Genomic DNA, 17880 nt, shown 5'->3' with positions numbered 1-17880 from the left:
CCGCCCGGAAGCGCGGCACTAGAGCTTCCGTCCTTGCGCAGAACCCCTTTCCGGGCCCCCGTTCTACGGGTTGGCGCGAGAGTCAAAAAGCTTCATCCGTCTCCGGGATAGATAGTTACCGTGGAGGCGTCGCTGTGGGGGGACTTCGCACTGGTAACGCGGCACTAGATTGAGTCCGAGGCGAAGGCCCCTGCGTCCCTTCCGTCATTTGTGTGAGCCCAGAGGGCACGGGGCGAGGGCGGGGGCGGGGGCCTGGCGCTGGGGCTCCGCGCCGCCCCGAGGCACCGGCCGGGGTGGAGTCGCCAGAGCGCGGCCGGCTAGAGCGCCGGGTTCGGTGGGTGGGGAGGCCCGGGTGGACGCGGCAGCACACGGACCCCCAGGCAGGGTTTGCTCGTCGCAGCCCATCTGCTGGAGAAGCAGGCAGACTCCGAGCCGGGCCCGGGCTCCCCGTCCCTGCAGAGGGAGGTGGAGCGATTTCGAGCGTTTCGGGCGGCAGTGGAGGGCGGCCCGCTTCGCGACCCTTGGGACTCCGACGGATCCTCGAGTTCGCAGTCAGGGGTCCGGGGTTCCGCGCGGGTGCTCGCAGGGACGCTGAACGCCCAGGTGGGGCCAGACTCCTCGCGGAAAGCCGACTCGGCAGATGGGTTCGACCGCGACAGCAGGTCCCACGAGTGGAGTGAGCGAACCTGCGGGACACAGGCCTGTTTAAAATGCAGATGACCTGCTCCTCCATCCCTAACACTCGGCCACGACTTAGTCCTGTAAACACTGCTAGGCGCCCACCGAGCGGCGCGCTGTTTTACTGTTGTGTTTAACGCCAGCGCCTTGCGGACGCGGCCCATTCTGGTCCAATGAGGCTCCAGCTGCGGGTCCCAGGAGCACGGTCCCTCCCCCGGCAGCCAACCGGCGATTGATCTTGCAAATGCTGTGCTCACCCTGGCGGCTCTTCCCCGCCCAGGGGCCCTGCTGTCTGCTGGCTGTCGCCTGCCCAGCAGGCCGCGAGGTCTCCATGCCCCTGCCCCGTGCACACCCCTCGGAGACGCCGCCTCGCCGCTGCAAAGCACGCGCAGCTGAGCCCTCGCCGTCCCTGCCTGCCCTGGGCCTCTGCTCCAACCGTCCGCGCCCCCACCAGCTGGGCTCTTGGTTAGCTTGCTCCTGGGGTTGTGGAGGACGTCCCTGAACAAAGCAGGGCGTCGTGTCTCCCCTATGTTCACGCAGTACTCACAGTCTCCCTTTGTGGCACCCTGTTTTGTCACTGTCCACTGATGGCATGTCGTCATTCACCACGAGTGTGGGCTTCCCGGAGTGGAAGCGTCCAACATGGGGCGGGGGTTCCCCAGCCGCCTGCCGGGAGGGCGGAGGGATGAGCGGGACACCCTTCCCTGGGGGCACCCTCAGCGGAAGGGGCACAGGAGGCTGCACGGCTCCACCGAGACAGTCTGGAACAAGGGCCCCCGGAAGTGCGGCCTCGGTGTTGGTGTCGGTGTTGGCGCTGGTGGCACCCGCTGAGAGGAGGGGACGCGTGCACCTGGGCCGTGTGGCATTGGAGTGCCCAGAGCCCCAGGGACAGAGGGGGGCTGAGCCGAAGTTCGGAGACAGCCCACAGAGGAGGTGTGGGTGAAGGAGTCCAAGACCAGAGGGATGGCCGCCTGGAGCCCGGGCCACAGCTGCCCAGGCCGTGGATAGAGGAGAAACAGCTGGAGAGGCCGGCGGGACCGGGTTCCCGGAGGCGTCGCAGGGCACAGAGTCACCAGGACATGTGCTCAGCAGTGCCACAGGCAGCAAGGACCAGTGTGGCATTCCCCAAAAACGATCCCCTCGGCATCCACTGGTGACAAGTGCGGTGGCCTGGTGGGCATTGGTGGAAGGCAGTGAGCTGGGCAGGGGTGGGGATGAGGGGAGACAGCCCCGTGCTGAGTGCTCTCAGGAGAGAGCCTGCCCCGAAGCAGTCGTACATGAAGTGGAGGTGGCGGGGGAGTGGGTGGGCGGCTGTGGGGCCAGGACCGAGGGGAAGGTGAGCACCGCTAGGGGGAGCTGCAGAGAGCACACGGAGTGAAGCGGAGGCCTGGGCCAGAGCCTGCAGACGCCGGCATTTAGGGGCCTGGGACCCTGGAGGAGGTGGGTGGGCGCAAGGCTGCACTGGTCACCCTGTGGGATAGTGACCAGGCCGACCCAGATTTCAGCCTGGCAGGACCACTACTCTCTGAGCTGCTTAATAGGAGGGAGGGAGGCAGGCCCGTGGGAACGGGGAGCGAGGGGCTCTTCAAGCCCAGGTGGAGTCTCCACTGGGCCGATTGGCTGGCCTCTCTACAGGGAGGTGTGAAAGGTTTATTGGTTTTGAGAATGTTAAAGAGCTTTTTAAAGGGGGAAGTAACTTGAGAATAAAATGCAGGCTGCTTCCTTTCCTCCAGCCCCAACTGTGCAGAACGGCCAGGTTTTACACAACCACAGCGTTTCTGTGGCTGCGTCGGTCCTGCTCTCAGAGCAGGAGAGAGCACGAGTGAGACCCCTGCACGCCGAGCACCGCATCACAGCCTTAGCCGAGCCCAGCCGACTCTGCAGGGGCAGCCGCTCTGCCTCGGACCACCAGGCGGCGGTAGTGCGTTCTTCTGCGGGCTGGTTGTGCGCGCAGGCGCCTTGCAGCACAGCCGCGCTGAGACCCGGAGGCTCTTGGGGAGGGGTGGCAGGTCTCCCCCCTTCCCTGCATCCTTATCTGCTCGTGCTTCCCGTGATGCCGCCACCACTCCGTCTCAGGCATTGGTCGTGTCCTCAGTTCTTTATCTGAGTAACAAAGCAGTGACATTTTTCCCGATTCCCTTTTTAATGCTCAACTGCTGAGGCTGTGCGGTAAACCACGTCCAGCACAGCGCCACCTGAAAACCCCGAAAACAGGGGGCGGGGGATGGTGGCCCTGCGCCACCCTTGGGCAAACTCCGCATTCAGTTTGCCCGGTCGCGGTTTTGTGCCGCTTCTTAGGGAGCTGACTGTGGCCTTCAGACCTGGCTGGCTGGTCGAGGGTTCGAGATTCACAGACTGGTTTTGGGAGTTGACCATTCTTTTCTGTTTTCTCAATTTAAGTTAAAAGATAGATGGACCTGTGTATGTACAAACACGCATATCATACATGTTTATGTCCACATCTGTCTGCAATAAAGGTTTTTGGTTTTGTTCCTCCCCTACCCACGTCCCAGATGTCAGGACAGAGGCAGAAGCACCGAAGGAAGGGGAGACAATTTACAGTTAATGTCCCTGTTTTTCTTCTTAAAAACACGCTTACAGAATATTTCTTTTGAGTTTAGAATCCTCTTACCATCACGCTTTATGTGCTTGCTTCCGGTTAGAGCAAGAGGCACTCACTCGTGTGTGAGGGGCCCCCCAGGTTCCTCCTCCCGCTGCACAACCACAGAGGGAGATGGGCTGGCCCCCCACGTGTGTGGACAGATTTGGGGGCCTGTGTGTCTCCGTGGCTTTCTAAGTCTTAGAAGCAGTTGGTTCGATTTGGAGCTCTACACCACCTTGCTGTGGAAGGGCATCGTGTAGGTGCCGGCTTTGCGGCTCCAGTGCAGACCGAAGACCTTCGGAAGCCCCTGGTAGCTCAGCCCCACCGTTCCTGGGGCTCCCTCAGAGCTTCCGCTCTCGCCCCATTTGTTTTAGGGGCCGTGCGCGAGCAGGGACGAACTCATACAGTATTTCCACTCTGAACAAATCCCAAAGGCCACTGTGAGAGCTGACTAATCAGTCCCCCTCTTGACGTATCTTCATTCTGGGGAAAACACCTTCAAACCGCAGCCCGTCGGATTGCAGCTGCACCCAGAGGCCAGGGCTGATGCGCAGAAGACGAAACTGCCTCATCTGAGCAGCTGCCCCTCACCCCTGGGCCTGGGAGGGTCCCAGCCTTCCCGAGGACGGTCCCCTTCCTCCGAGGCACACCTGAGGGCCCACAGTCATTGCAAGGCACCACCACCTTACAAAGGGCCTGGCCGCCCCAGCCTTGCCCTCTGCTGCGCCCCTTCCCAGACTGCCCGGGTGCAGGCAAGCAGAGAGGCGGCGCAGCTCTTGGGGATTCCTCCTGAGGCTGACCAACTTGTCACAGAACTCACAGGATACCTGGGCATCTCAGAGGTGGCGCCTCGCCCCAGAAGCAGAGCCGGGGCGGGGCTCGCCCAGAGAGCAGTATCCCCGCTTCAGCTCCGCCTTTCCGAAGGCCTCTAGAATGCGTGGGGCGTGCGGGCAGGCGCCCCGAGGGTCGGTGCCTTGACTACTGCTCGGCACTTGCACCCCGTTTGGCTGCACCTCCTGCTGCTCTCCGAGGGCTGCCACCCGCCGTGTCCTGTGTTCGGTCGCCTCGCGACGCAGCAGCTGCTGCTGTCAGTGCGGAAAAGTCAGTGGGCAAGAACACTGGTGCTCCCCTCGCCTGGTCTTGCAAGGGTGTGGTTCTTTGGCCCAAAAGGCATCGTTGTTGTGACTCCCGTGGGCACGCGGCTGCCACAGCCCACTGCTGTCTCTTTGGGTCTGCAGTGTTGGGCACAGACTCCAACTTCTCAGTCCACCTTTCTCCTTGTGTCCTTGGTTTTTCTGCTGGCTTACCTGTCACCCTCGACTCTTGGGCACTCTGCCCCCGGAGACGGGGAGGTCTTGGAACAGCACCCTGCGCCTGCTCGTACAGCCGGGGGGGGGGGGTGCCGCGGCGGGGCTTGGCCCTTCACTTGGGGGCAGTAGTCCTGAGTTTGACTGCAGACTTGCAGCAGTTAAACAGAAATTTAACTGTAAGCTTTTAGTTTTTTTAAATTTTTATTTATTTTAGAGAGAGAGAGGGAGAGAAACATCAATGTATGGTTGCTGCTCATGTTGGGGACCTGGCGTGCACCCAGGCATGTGCCCTGACTGGGAGTCAAACCGGCGACCCTTTGCTTTGCAGGCCGTCACTCAGTCGACTGAGCCAGGGCCTGAAAGGCTTTTTTAAACAAAAGGGTTTATCATCAGGCCATTGGTAGCCGAAAAAGACAACTGGTCTTGGGGCAGGGAGTCCGAACCGCCCGCAACCCGGCTGAGAGGACAGGAAGGACAATAGTCTGTCTGGGTTTTGGTTGCTTGCATTTTTTTGTCCATTGGGGTGGGGGAGGGGGAACCTGAGCCTGTGATAGGATTTGCAGTAGCTTTGGATGGTGGAGGGGGGTGGGGTGCTCCAGGGATTAGCCTGGGCTCTGGACTTGGAAATTCAGGTGCAAATCAGGAGGGAGGGCTCCTGGGGTTCCCCGGGGGCTGGCTGTCCCTCCTCCCTCTGTTGGCTGATCTGGGAAGTGGCCACCTGAAAGTCACCCCTCAGTCCTGACGGCTGTTCGGGGTGTGAGCAGGCTGGTGCACAGCGTGCAGTGGTGGGGACCAGCTCCTTAAAAACACAGCACCTGAGCTTTTGTTAACCGTTTAAACGTTACTAGATTTATCTCTTCCTGCAAACTTGAATTCCATTGCCCGGGAATGGCAGGGGTGTATTTTTGTAAAAAGCTTTTCATTCACGTGTGTAACTCCCCAAGTGATTACCTGCACAGCCTCTGGGTGCCATGCACCCAGATAAGCTCGGTAGGAAATGAGGGAGGCGTGAATGAGAAGGGTGGGCGCACCCTAGGGCAGCCCCCAGGGGAGTGGGAAGCCTTGAACCTAACTCTCCACTGAGACATTCCACTGCCGATGGCCCTCGGAGCCTCGGGCCTGGCTGCGAAGTCAAAGGGCGCTGGCAGCCTTGGCCATTCTGGAAGAATCTAATGGGTTTTCCCAAACTGCCGACAGAGGTCAGGGAGAAAGCGAAGGGGTCTGACCTTGGCCTTTCCCCTCCCCCTCATCCTCTTCCCCACCCCCTCTGCTCCTGGGCCCAGCCTCTGGGCGGTGCTGGGCTGCGGCTCCTTGTCTCGAAGTGAGAGTAACAATAAAACTACTTGTTGCTTCCCTGCTTGGTTTCAAATTGTCCTTGGAAAGGGCTGGAACCTCCCTAGGGGTCAGGACCCCTAGGTCCTGGGGTCAGCGTTGCGCTCGACCCCAAGGGTGCGCTGCTTTAGGGTTTTCATTTGGGATCGGGGTACTCTGCCCAGGACCCTGCTTTGCAGCAGGCTTTGATCCGGGGTTGCAGAGGGGCTGAACACCAGGAGGCAAGTTTTAAAGGACTGGGCCCGCATGGTGCTCCTCTGCCCTGAGACTGGCACGAGGTCGGGGGGAGGGGGGGGCCGGCAGGCCCTGGTGAGGGCCACACCAATCGGAGTTTTTCCGAAAGATTCAAACCCACCGAGGCATGGAAGCCTGTGAAGCCGCGTGTCGCCTCTGGCCCTCTGAGCCATGGGGTTTTGTGGCACATTGGGGGTATTTAGAGTAGAATTCTAGACAACTGGAGACTATTTTAAATTTGGCCTACCTACCAAAGTAAGTTTGTTAGGAGGAAGTGTTCCTTAGCTGGTAGTGTTCAACTAAAAACATCCAGTCCAAGTTTCAGAAACGTCTTTTTGCCCAGTGAGAAAGAAGCAGCTCCCAGGAGGAGTTGCGACCAGTGGGCTGGAATCACCTGAAGAGGCCAGAGGGGAGGACCTGCGGCTCCCACGGGAGGGGCGCCCGCAGCCCTCAGACCCCCCCCCCCCCCCGCGCGCTCTCCTGGGAGGTCCCCGGAGGTCCTCTGGAACTGCAGTGTCGATGGGAGTGGAGGCTTCCTGCACTCGGTTTCCCATCCTTGAGCTACCGCAGCACGCCTCCTAGCCCACTGCCAGCCCTATCCTCAGTGCCGTGCACCAGCCTGCCCTCGGGCCTGAAACCGAACCCAGGGTTAAAGGACATTGCTGCTGACTTGGCTCCATTAAGGACCCTCAGCTGAAGAGAAGGGGCAGGTCCCTGTTCCAGCGCCCATCCTGGGGGCTCTTTGTAGGGGGCGGCTGGCGAGCAGCCCCAGGGCCCCAGCACATCAGCTGCTTTGCAGACAGCATGTGCTGAGGTCCACCGCTCTGCGTGCTCCAGCCAGTTCCAGCCCATTGCGTCTGGTCTCCGGCCATCCCACTAGCAGACCTGAACACAGGCGGAAGAGTGTAGAGCCAGTCACTGCAAAGCCACAAAGGTGGCCCCAAGGGAACCCCACCGCAGAAGCCAGCTGCCTGTTGCTTTTACAGAACATGACAGGCCTTGAGGTCTTCAGAGGTGTTCACTGACCAGCACCTCTGGCCCTGCCTGGGTGGCTCCTAGGCTTGGAGGGTCCTCCCAGGCACCATGAGGTTGTGGGTTCCATCCTGGGTAGGGGTGAGTACGGGAGGCAGCTGATCGATGCTCATCTCCTCCTTCATTTGTCCCAAATCAATAACCACATCCCCCAAGGTGAGGACCTCAGAAGGCACCTGTGCCCAGGGTCCTGGTTCTTGTGCAGGGAAGCACCTGGGAGACCTGGAATGTCTGCTGCACATAGGGCGTTTCTCTGCTTTTTGCTAAGGGGATTCTACTTGCAAGAACAGGAAGCAGGTTTGTAGGGGCAAGTCATGGGGTCAGAAGTCAAGGAGTTACTGCCCTCGGGGCAAGTGTCCAGTGCCCAGGGAGCCCCAAGTAAGACGAAATTCCCCTGAGGCCGGCCGAGTGGGGCAGGCAGGTGCTGGGGCGTCACTGGTCAGCACTAAGCCAATTCGTGGGGAGGGCTGCGCGTCCGCCAGAGCCCTTGGCCTTACTGGACGGTGACCGTCTCACCTTTCCCTCCAGCCCATGCGGGCAGTGTGCCCAACTTGTTTGCGTTCACGTGTGGGCCGAAGGGGTGGGCTCCTCTGCCCCGTGGGCTGGAGAGGAAGAGGCGCTGCGCCTCGCTCCTTTACCCTCAGAAGCCCGCCGACAAGAACCGGGCCACCGTGTGTTCCGCTTGCAGCCTTCGTCCCCGCCATTCGCGCCCCCCAGCTTTGGCCCCTGGGCTCGGCACGCGGAGCGCATGCGCGCGGGCTGGAGCCTGGGCCTGGCCCTTTTTTTTGGTGGTTGCCGCATGGGGGCGCCGCTCACGGCGCGGGCGGCCTCTCTAGTTCCCTGGCATCTCGGTGGCTGGCGTGCTCCTTGCGAGGGGAGCGAGGGTGGGCCCTCTAGTCCCTGCATCTCGGTGGCTCACGCCGACCCCGCCCGCGCGGTCGATCGCTCGATTGCTCGCTTGCTCGCCCGCCCGTTCGCTCGTTCTTCTGAACTCGGAGGAAATGGCTGCAAGACTCTAGAGGCCTGGGAGCGGAGGTCAGTGGCGTTCAGGAGCCAGGCGGAGGGGCTGGCCGCCGAGGGGCCGCACTCGGGCGCAGGCGGCAGGGCAGGGGCGGCGGCGCCCGAGCCTGGCCTGCCCAGAGCCACGGCCTCGGCGCTGGGCCGCGCTCCCGCCGGAGAGAGAAGATGGCGGCGGCCGGGGTGCGGGGGAGGGGTCGGGCCCGTGGTGGGGGTGGGGGGCACAGGCTGTGGGCGCCTGGTTCGGCCGTGGCGCCAGCGGCCTGACAGGAGAAGGAGCAGAGCGCCGCCCTGGGGCGCCAGCCAGCTCCCGGTGCGGCGGCCTGACTGGTCGAGACGACTGTTGCCCGCGGCTGTGCGGCGGGTAGGACTGGCTTCCCCGTGTGAAGACGGTGCCCGGGACGTCTTGGGGACGAGGTTCCGCTCTAGGGCCGGTTCCGGGCGTGCGTTCTCTTGGTTTCCCCGGAGCCGGCTGGTTGCGGCGTGTGCGACGTCCGCGAGGCGGTGCGGCGTGTGGGCCCCGCGAGACCGGCCGGGTAGCGCGGGTGCCCCGTTGGTTGTGTGGCCTTCAGTCGGGCGTCTGGCCGAGCTGGGGTGAGCTGGGGTGCGGCGCCCCTTCGGGTTTCCGCCCATGGGCCCTCCGGTCCGCCCCCCCTCCGTTCCCGCGCGCGGCATTGCTGCCGGCGGGGGGCCCCCGGGCGGGGGCAGGTTGTCTGCTTTGAATCTTGCCCCGGGCACTGGAGCAGGGAGGGGCGGCCGTAGTGCGGCGACCTGCCTTGCGGTTGCTGAGGACACTCGAGCGTTGCCCGGGCTGTGGGTGGCAAGGTCCCTGTCGTTGGCTCACTGAGGGGTGAGGTTGGAGCCTCGTGCCCGGTGGTGCGGAGTGACAGTAAAGGTGGGTGTCGGGGTCCTGTGAGCGCCTCTTCAGAATTTGGGTGCGGCGTGCCCGGCCGGCTTCGCGATGACAGAGCCGCGCCGGGAAGTGCTCTGCGGTTTTCCTGGAGCCTCGATCCCGAGAACCGAGTTTTGGGCCCTGCCCTTGAGGGCAGGATGGCCTGCGGTCTCCGGAAGGAGCCCCCGATTCGTGTGTGTTGTGACCTACGGGCGCGTGGGGTCGTCTGCCCTGCCGCGCTCTCCCGACCCGCGCGCTCCCACACTGACTTGAGCCGCAAGTTCAGAAGCGGTGATCGGCGTTTCATTTGCTTCTCGGTTTGAAGGCCTTTACTTGGTAGCACTGGGTTCGATTCAGGCTGTTCTTGTGAGGAAAGGGGGCGTAAATCAGGTGCGGCCGGCCGCTCCCCTCTCCTTCCTGTGGCTGCTGCCCGGGCCCCCAGCGTCTTCCCTGGCCGAGGCTGCAGGCGCGGCCGTGTGCCCTGGGGCCCGCAGCTCTCTCTGGCAGAGGGTCGGTGGCTCCTGCCCGTGGTGCTCCAAGTCTGTCCCCGCAAGCAGGCAGAACTGACCTTCCGCAGCCCTGGACTCTTCTTCCTGGTCGGTGCTCGCCCCGTGTTCCAGGTCATAGGTCTTTTTTCTTTCTTCCTCAAAGTCTTATTTATTTAGTTCTTGGAAGGGAGGGAGAAAGAGGGAAAGATTAGTTTGTGAGAGAAACATCTGTCGGTTGCCTCTCAGCCAGGGAACCCTGCCCACAACCCAGGCTGTGTCCTGACCGGGGATCGAACCGGCGACCCTCTGGTGTGCAGGCCAGAGCTCAGCCCACTGAGCCACACCAGCCAGAGTTTGACTCTCTGTATGTGCTTCCGTCCGATGGTGCCAGGTGACTTCACTGGGCTCTCGAAGACTGGAGACGGTCCCGGGCCAGCTCACGGTTGTCCTTGGGTCGCTGCATGCAGCTGTGGGTCCTGCACAGGCCCACTTCCTCGTCCACCGTGAGGGCTTCCCGACCAGCCTCACGCTTGCACTCAGCTCGTGCAGGTGGCGTGGTCTGGTATCAGATGTCGGGGGTGGTTGCATGCTCAAGCCATTTTTTTGCCTTCAGAGCAGCAACGTCCGGGTTGAGCGGGTGGCTGTTGGCCCTGTAGTCAGAACGCCTGTGGCCCCAACTGCAGACCGGGGGTCCTCGGCAGGTGGCAGCGGCCGTGGAGGGTGTCGTCCATGAGGCAGGCGTTGCTCTCTCCAAGCACCAGGCCACACGGTCTTGTTTTCCATGTGCCGACAGACGCCGAGGTGGTCCTCACCTTCCCACACCAGTACACGGGTGAGGATGTTCTCGCTGTACTGCGCGTCACAAAGATAAATACTCAGATACAACGTTGGAATGACACATGCTTGCGAAGGAAGCGGGAGCACCAGCCGGGCACCAGCAGAAGCTCACATCGAAGCTCTCCCAGCGTGGGTGGGCCTGGACTTGTGGCTGCTGAGGGCTGGCTGGTGACGCCACACTCCTGCCCCAGCCTCACAGTGCCCTGGCACAGGTGCTCCTTGGCCTTTCGAGCCAGTTGCCTGGCAGCAGGCACTTGAGCCCTGGAGGAACACCTGCCCCTCTGGTTACCCACCAGGGCGGACGGAAGAGCCTGTGTGACTGTCGGGAAGGGGCAGTGCCCACAGCTGGCGAGGGGCCTGGAGGAAACACTGGTCAGACAGACGCTCCGAGGGGCCGCTCCTGCCGCTCACCTGCACTGTCCTTGTCCTCACTAGTGCCATCCACCCTTGCCACGCTTGCCTGGGGCTGGCGCTGCTGCCTGGTCTTGACATGGTGACGTTTCAGATGCCATTTTGGGAGGCTACGCGGTCACAATTGTCCCCGTTTCCCAGGCCAGAAAACATAGCCCAGAGGTGATCTGCTGTGAGAGCTGCAGCTGGGGTTGAGGCCAGGACGTTCTGGTGTAAAGCCACTGGGCCCCTCAGCCCACAGTGCATTAGAGGACTCCGCCCACTTTGGGGGGACCACGCTGCAGCTGGGGGGAGGGCTCTCCTGGGTGCCGTTGTCACGACCAGGGATGCTCAGTGGTCCTGGGGAGACGCACGGCCTCCCCCACACACACACACCCCATGGAAACCCTGGGCCAGGTAGCACCCTAGCCCTGGACCCAGGGTGTGGGTGTGAATGGCGTTGTCTCCCTCTAGTTGTCAGATGGCTGCCCCCAGTGGCAAGGCGGGAGCAGGCAGTGGCCTCACACCCAGGCTGGGCCCCCAGACCCAGCTGCTCACAGACCTGCTCAGACGCCCCGGGAAGCCCTGTCGTCCCACTGCTTCACTGACACACTGAGTCTGAGGGGACTGTCCCCGCTGCCCCAGGACGGAGCCCAACGTGGGCCTTGCTGGTCTCAGGGGGGAGAGACCCCAGCTGAGACAAGCCGTTCGTCCTGGACTTGTCCCTGAGATCCCTGAGCAGTCTTCCTGCCCCGAGGCTTGGGCCGGACACTCTGGCGCCTCCAGGGTCACAGCCCTGCTTGTGCAGCGTGGCGCGTGCAGGCCTGCAATTCCTCTCCAGCCCCTTGGAGCTTGGTGTCCGACGCGTCCCTGCGGGAAGTGACCCAGTCTCCGAGGTCAGAGTGCCTGGGGGCCGCACAGACCTGGTGCTGCTCCTGCCTTGTTGTCCTCCCGACGGAAGGTCACTGGGTGAAGGGGCGCCCTTCCCAGCAGTCTGACACCGGAGTCCCGCACACCCTGCGGCGCTTGTCACCTGAAGCGATGTCGAGTGGTACTTGCCACTCTCGGCTTTCACAACAGGCTTCCACATTCACTCACCTTAATCGGTGACACACTTGCATGTCACCAGGGACACTTTTGACGGGAAGTGTGTTCCAGGACAGAAACAGCGGAATGAGGAAGGTGGTGTTGCTTTATGCTTGTGCGAATCCCTCTTGCGGCTGGCTTAGCTGACAGTAGCTGGGCTCTCACATCTGCTTCTGGAAGATTCCACCACGTACTCCCAGTGAAGAGGGCAATGAGGTCTCAGTGTTGGGTGCCCAAGATGACTTAGCCTTCTTGGAAAAGGCTGGGGGGCCACATCTGGAGCCTTTGCTCCCGCCAGTGGTTGAAGACGCCCACCACCGAGGAGGGCAGGGCCGCCAGCCTGCCACAAGAGACTCGAACTGGGGACGGGGCTCCTTGAGGAAGGCAGGCAGTGTCTTTGCAGTTTTTAAATTGGCTCAACCACACTTTTTCCCACAAACTTATGTTTTGGGGAATGACTAGTTAGTTTGTGGCCACAGGTGGGCCACTGGTCAAGTGAGGCCAGGGTGCAGGGTAGGCATGGGCGAGGCCGTTGGTGACCGGTGGGTGCTGTGCCATGCAGCGCGGTGCCTGAGGGGGGCAGCACTGAGACTGGGCGTCCGACAGGCGGCCCCCAAGGTGCCAGAGGAGGTCCTGTCCAGGTGACTTCGAGCCCAAGGATGTAAAGGCAGCAGGGTGGCCTGTTGAGGGTCAGGGCTCTTTTTTCTTATTTCTTGGACTTTATTTCCTTTTAGAGAGAGGAGAAGGAGAGGGAAAGAAACACCAGTGTGCGGCTGCCTCTCACACACCACCACTGGGGACCTGGCCTGCAACCCAGGCCTGTGCCCTGACTGGGAATCGAACTGGTGACACTTTGGCTCGCAGGCCAGCACTCAGTCCCCTGAGCCACACCAGCCAGGGTGGGATCAGGATTTTTAATCGAGACCTGCAGGCTTGGGAAGCAGCCCCTGAAGTGCCCAGCAGGGTAACGGGCAGGCAGGCCCTGTGTCCTGGGAAGGACTCGGGCACCTGGAGCTCCTGTGCGCCCGCACCTGAGGGCTCGTCTGTCTGGGACTCGGCCCCTGCTGTCCTCAGGTGCGCAGCGTCCCCACACCTGTCCCACAGGGCAGGTCTTTTCACGTGCCCGAGAACCCAGACCAGTCACGGGGTCCCTGAGGCCCAGGTGATGGCCTTGTCTGAGGAGCACCAGTTTCCTGGGGGTGGGGGTGGGAGGGCTGCGTGAGACCAGGCTTTTCTGTTCACTTTTCTGTTCACCTGGGGGGGGGACAGGTGGCGCTTGGCCACCGGGGCTGCCACGACAGAGTCCAGGGAGCAGGGCTTACGCACGGCGCCGCGTATTCCCCACCGCTCTGGAGCCCCAGTCGGTGTCGGTGGGAGCAGAGAGGTGAGGGAGCGAGCTCTCCGGGGTCCCTTTCTCAGGGCACTGGTCCCGTTCACAGAGCCCAGAGGCCCCCAAACACCCCTGTGGGGGGTAGGTTTCCACATAGGAGTTGGGGGCACACATGCAGACCCCCGCAGGAGCCCACTGGAGGCAGCAGTTGAGGAGACACCCGCACTGCTCTGCGAAGGGTGCCAGCCCGCGTGTGCACCAGGACGGTGGGGGCGGGGGACAGAGGGCCGTGCAGCCCCCCGGGTGGGCCAGCCCTGTCCGCAGAGCATTCCGAGTGATGGGGTTGGCTCTCATCTCCACGCACCCGTGCAGGCAACACGCCCGAGACAGCTGGGACCCCAGGGCTGTTCCTGGGCTACCCCTGGGGCCCCGAGGGGGTCCGTACAGCGGGCTCTTGGCTTTGTCAGGACAGGCGCTCGCGTAGTGCAGGTGGGCGCCTCTGTCATGTGCACCCGTGGGGTGGGCTGAGGGTGGCCACTGCTGGTGCTTGGGGTGCGGCCCTCTCCGGGTGTCCCGAGTGACGGGACTTGGGGGCTTGGCGGTTTGGCGTCTTTAGTGACTGACTACCCATCAGGAGGAGCCTGACTGGGAGAGGCTTGTTTGGGGATCCTTCCTCTTCCTCCTCTTTTTCGTAGCTTGAGGATCTTCTGGCTGGTGTTCACGCCGTCCCTCCTCATCCACAGGAAAGGGGCGGCTGTCGGAGCCTCAGACTGACGAGCCTGCCCTGGGGCTCCGGGACGTGCTCAGCTGGCAAGTCCCGGCCGTCTCGGGATTTAAATGGGGTGAGAGGTTTGGACACACGTAGGGCTGCAAGTGAGCATTCAGAGCTACATGGCCTGACTTTCGTGGGTTGCATGTTAAATGGCACACGTCCCGTCTGGGAGGGCTCTTTGGTTCTGTGTTAAGAAGTTCACTTTGGGCAGCTCAGCCTTTTGAGAGGCGCTGGGTGGAGGCAGAGGGCGGTTTGCAGACCCTTCCCTGGAAGGCAGTGCTCGGGTCACCTGGGCTCTGACGCCCAGGTCCGAGTCCCAGTTTGCACGTGAGTGTGTCCCCGGCCGCCTGGAGCCCCTGGGCCCTTCTGTGGTCAGGAGGTGAGGGCTCCTGCTGCTGCGGTCGTTGCCCACCTTCTCCACTGAGTGGGCAGTGGGTCAGAGGCGCTGCCTTCCACGCAGCTTCTGGATGCCCGGGAGGGAGCGGACAGGGCGGCCAGAACCCACATATGCAGCAGCCCAAGCAGGCGGCGTCTGCGACAGGCGGGCGGGTATTTCCTCGGAGCTGAGGGCGTGAGTCTCAGGAAAGCAGCTGGCAGTGTCTGTTGCTCGTGACAGAGTTTCAGCTTTCAGGTGAGCACCAGCTTTTTGAAAAGCTTGCGTCTGCCATTGTGAGCCTTCTCCGAGGCTTCCCAGTGGTGAAGCTGAGTGAGGAGGTGGGTGTGGCGCCGTCAGCGGGTGTGTGTCTGTCCTGTCCTCCTCGTCTCCTGGTGGGGCGTGCGCCTTCGCATTGGGTTTGCTGGCGGTCCGCACCGCTTCTGTCGCCACGCAGCACCTTGTGCTGGCCTCGCGACTCCTCAAGGTGGGGTGGGATGCCCTTGACCGCTGGAGAAGTCCCGTTTGCACATGGGCCGTAGTGACAGATTCCACGCAGACGAGCTCTTTGGGGCCCTGAGTTTTTAGGGGAGTGAGGAGGCCCTGAGACCCAGAGGTTGGAGAGCCGCCTTTCCAGAACCGTGAGGGGCAGGTCCTGTTCCCTGGCCCTGCTGGCCCAAGTGCCAGTGGCTGCTGTCCCGCCTGCGCTTTGATGCTAGCGGAGGCCTTGCAGCTGGGAGAAGATGTGCCTTAGGGGCGTGGACTGATGGTTTCACTCTCCTTTCTCGCGTGGTAGACTTTCACCTCCGGGGCCTCACTCTCCAGGGGTCGGGCCGTGCACCTCTTACCCTCGGGAGAGACTTGCGCGGTGGTGGGGTCGCGGGTCTGCGATCAGGGCCACCCGCGGGGCTGGTGGTGCACAGGGCTGCACACGTGTGCAAGGCCGCAGGGGTGCGGCGCTGGATTGTGGAGGTGCTGCCTTGGTCTTCCCACGCGTGAGCTGGCGTTTGTGTTGAAAAGGAGTCGGGGGAAAGGAGGCAGTTCTGCAAATGTAAAAATGTCCGAATAAGTTAACCAAATTATCTGAAATTATCTGGTCGGATTTGAATACGGACTTGATCTCATTCCACTCAACAGAAATAACTAAACTTTTCTGATGACTTTTCCAGCATTCGTGTCAAATCAGGATTATCTTTCAGAGTAACGTGGACTTAATTTTTTATTGCTGAAAACACGTCACGTCTTTTTCGGGGGGCTGTGAAATGTACCAGTGAGGTTTGCTTCCAGTTCCTTCGCAGACACCAGGTTGCTGAGACACTGGGTTTGCCCCGTTTGAGTGGTTGGTGGCCATGATGCAGTGAAATGGCCACTATCGCTTTAAAAGGAGGGGCTTCAGAATGTTTGTCATTGTTCTGGGTCACTAAGGAGACCACAGTTGCGGAGGCAGTTGGAGCGGGCAAGGTGGGTCTGCGGGGCGGGCCCTGGGGGGCTCTGCCAGCTGTGATGTGTGGGGAGAGCAGGGCGTTCTTCTCGAGTCTGGAACAGGCAGGGAGGCTCACTCCTCCCCTGGAGGAGGGCATCTCGGGGGAGGGGTCCTCGGCCTGTGTGGGTGGCCTGTCCCCTGCTGCGAACGAGCGGGGAGGCGGGGGCTCCTGAAACCTCTCCAGTGTCTGACTGTGGTGGTGGCGCAGGGGGGTGTTCACAGTTTGGCAGTGGCAGCATCTGTGTCATTCTGCTGCTCAGCCTTTTCACCGTTGGTGTGCACCAACTTTGTTGGGCTCTGTGGAGCCCATTGGGCTGGGCAGCAGCTGAGGCCTGGTTCCTGGGGGCGGGGCCTGTCCTTCCTGCCAGCATCTTCCCGCCTCCCTTGGACCCACGGGATCGCGTGTTTGCGTGTTCGCGTGGTCTGAGTCACAGTGCTGTGAGCGCAGTCTCATGGCCGCCTGCGTCTCGTGGGGCCACAGCCGGGGCCTGCTGTTGGCTCGGGCTGAGCACCTGCCTCAGCCGGGCTCATGTTGCATCAGGGACTTCTGGGAAGTTCCAGCTCTCAGTGTCTGGCAGGTAGGTGTCCCTGGTGGTAAACGGCCTCAGCCAGACCTCGAGAGTGGGCACGTGTGTTTTCTGGGCCTGGCGTGGCACTGCATTGGAGGAAGAGGCGTCTCGGCACGCCTGTGCGCCCGAGGCTTTCTCCGCCGTGGCCGTGGGGGGTCTTTATCTGTGTGCGTTCAGTTAAAAAGAACTTTTCCAGGGTTTTTTGGTGGCCGTGTTCAGCATTCAAAAAATGAGAAAGACTTCACAAGTGAAACAAGTTAGCTCGAGCTGGAGAAAGTAGCAGTTTGAGTGGAGCATCCGTCCTTCTGTCGGTGGCTCTGCCAGCTGTGTGCCCTCTCTGTGCCGCAAGCCTTTGCAGAGGTAGTGCTGCCTGCAGGGCACCGTCCCCACACGGGGGCGCTGGCGCAGGCCCCGCGGTAGAACTTGAGAATGTCACGTGAGACCAAGGGCATGGCCCTCTCAGGGTGGCCGTCAGATTTGCTGGAAGCTCACTTGCTGGAGTAGAAACACTTCTCCTAAAAGAGTTCCAGGTCAAGGGGTCAGCAGTTTTAACAGCTCCCAACACACACTCATGGAAGGAGTGTGGCCCTGCTGGGGGGGGGGGTGCTGCGCTGGGCTCTCGCTTCCAACCCCATGAGGCTAGCACTGCCTCCTGGGCACCAGCGGTTTGGTGTGACTTGGTCAAGGTCACCAGCCAGAGTACTCTGCTTTGGAATCACCATGAGCACCCAAGTTTGGGTCTGCCGTCACCTCAGTGACCAGAGATGTGGAGTGGCACCCAGGCTGATGTCACAGCCATTTTGGCAAGCTTCGGAGTGGTTGGGGGCGCAAGGCCAGGTTCCCCGGTGCAGGGCCTGTGGAGCTGGGCAGGAAATGGGGGACAGCGCTTGGTGGGAAGCGGAGAGGGTTGGGGTGTGTGCGCGGTTCTAAATGGTGTGTCCTCTGTCTCCTGAAGGTCTTCGTTCTACTCCAGCCGTCCCCTGGGATGGAACGTGGTGTGGTGTTGGAGGTTCCACTGGTGTCTCAACAGGACTGAAGCCTGTACGGCCTGGACAGGCGCGCCCAAGGTACACTGCGTCTGGGCCGTCTTGCTCAGGTGGGGTCCGGTTTTCGCAGGCGTGGCCCTTCCGTGGTCTGTTAGCAGGAAAGGGGGAAAGAGGAGTAAAGGGAAGAAAAGCTCTCGTCTAGCTTAACGAGCGTCCAGGTTACCTGCTGCTGCATTAACACTGCCCCAAACTCGCCCTTTTGTGTCTTAGGAGTCGGGGCTCAGGGCCCAGCAGGACCCACACCCCGTCCGGCCCGGCGGTTGGACTTCTCACACTGCAGCTCAGGGCTCCAGCCCCTGGACAGGAGCAGCCAGTCCCCTTGTCTGCTGGGCCCGGGACTGGCGCAGTGTTCTGTCTGCCGCGCTCCGCAGGCAGAGCCGGCCTGACTCAGGGAGGTGCGGGCTGTGCG

At 62.0% G+C, this 17880-nt stretch overlaps 1 protein-coding gene across 3 annotated transcripts in view; it reads left to right on the top strand.

The window, feature by feature from the left end:
- The first annotated feature begins 53 nt into the window (after positions 1-53).
- The window catches only part of DIDO1 (death inducer-obliterator 1), a 43036-nt gene continuing 25209 nt past the window's right edge, over positions 54-17880 (top strand). The window contains exons 1-2 of one of the 3 annotated variants that reach the window (XM_037153575.2): positions 54-212; positions 17381-17492. The gene's annotated coding sequence lies outside the window, so the exon portion shown is untranslated. Of the gene's footprint in view, positions 213-8097; positions 8224-17380; positions 17522-17880 lie in introns of those variants that run through there. The other 2 variants (XM_037153576.2, XM_037153574.2) reach the window with 2 other exon arrangements.

The sequence above is a fragment of the Artibeus jamaicensis genome, unplaced genomic scaffold, assembly GCF_021234435.1.
Source record: "Artibeus jamaicensis isolate MK-2021 breed Jamaican fruit bat unplaced genomic scaffold, CSHL_Jam_final contig_685, whole genome shotgun sequence".
NCBI classification, from domain to species: Eukaryota; Metazoa; Chordata; class Mammalia; order Chiroptera; family Phyllostomidae; genus Artibeus; species Artibeus jamaicensis.
Note: the sequence above shows the minus strand (reverse complement) of the source record. Positions and strands in the feature narration are given on the sequence as shown.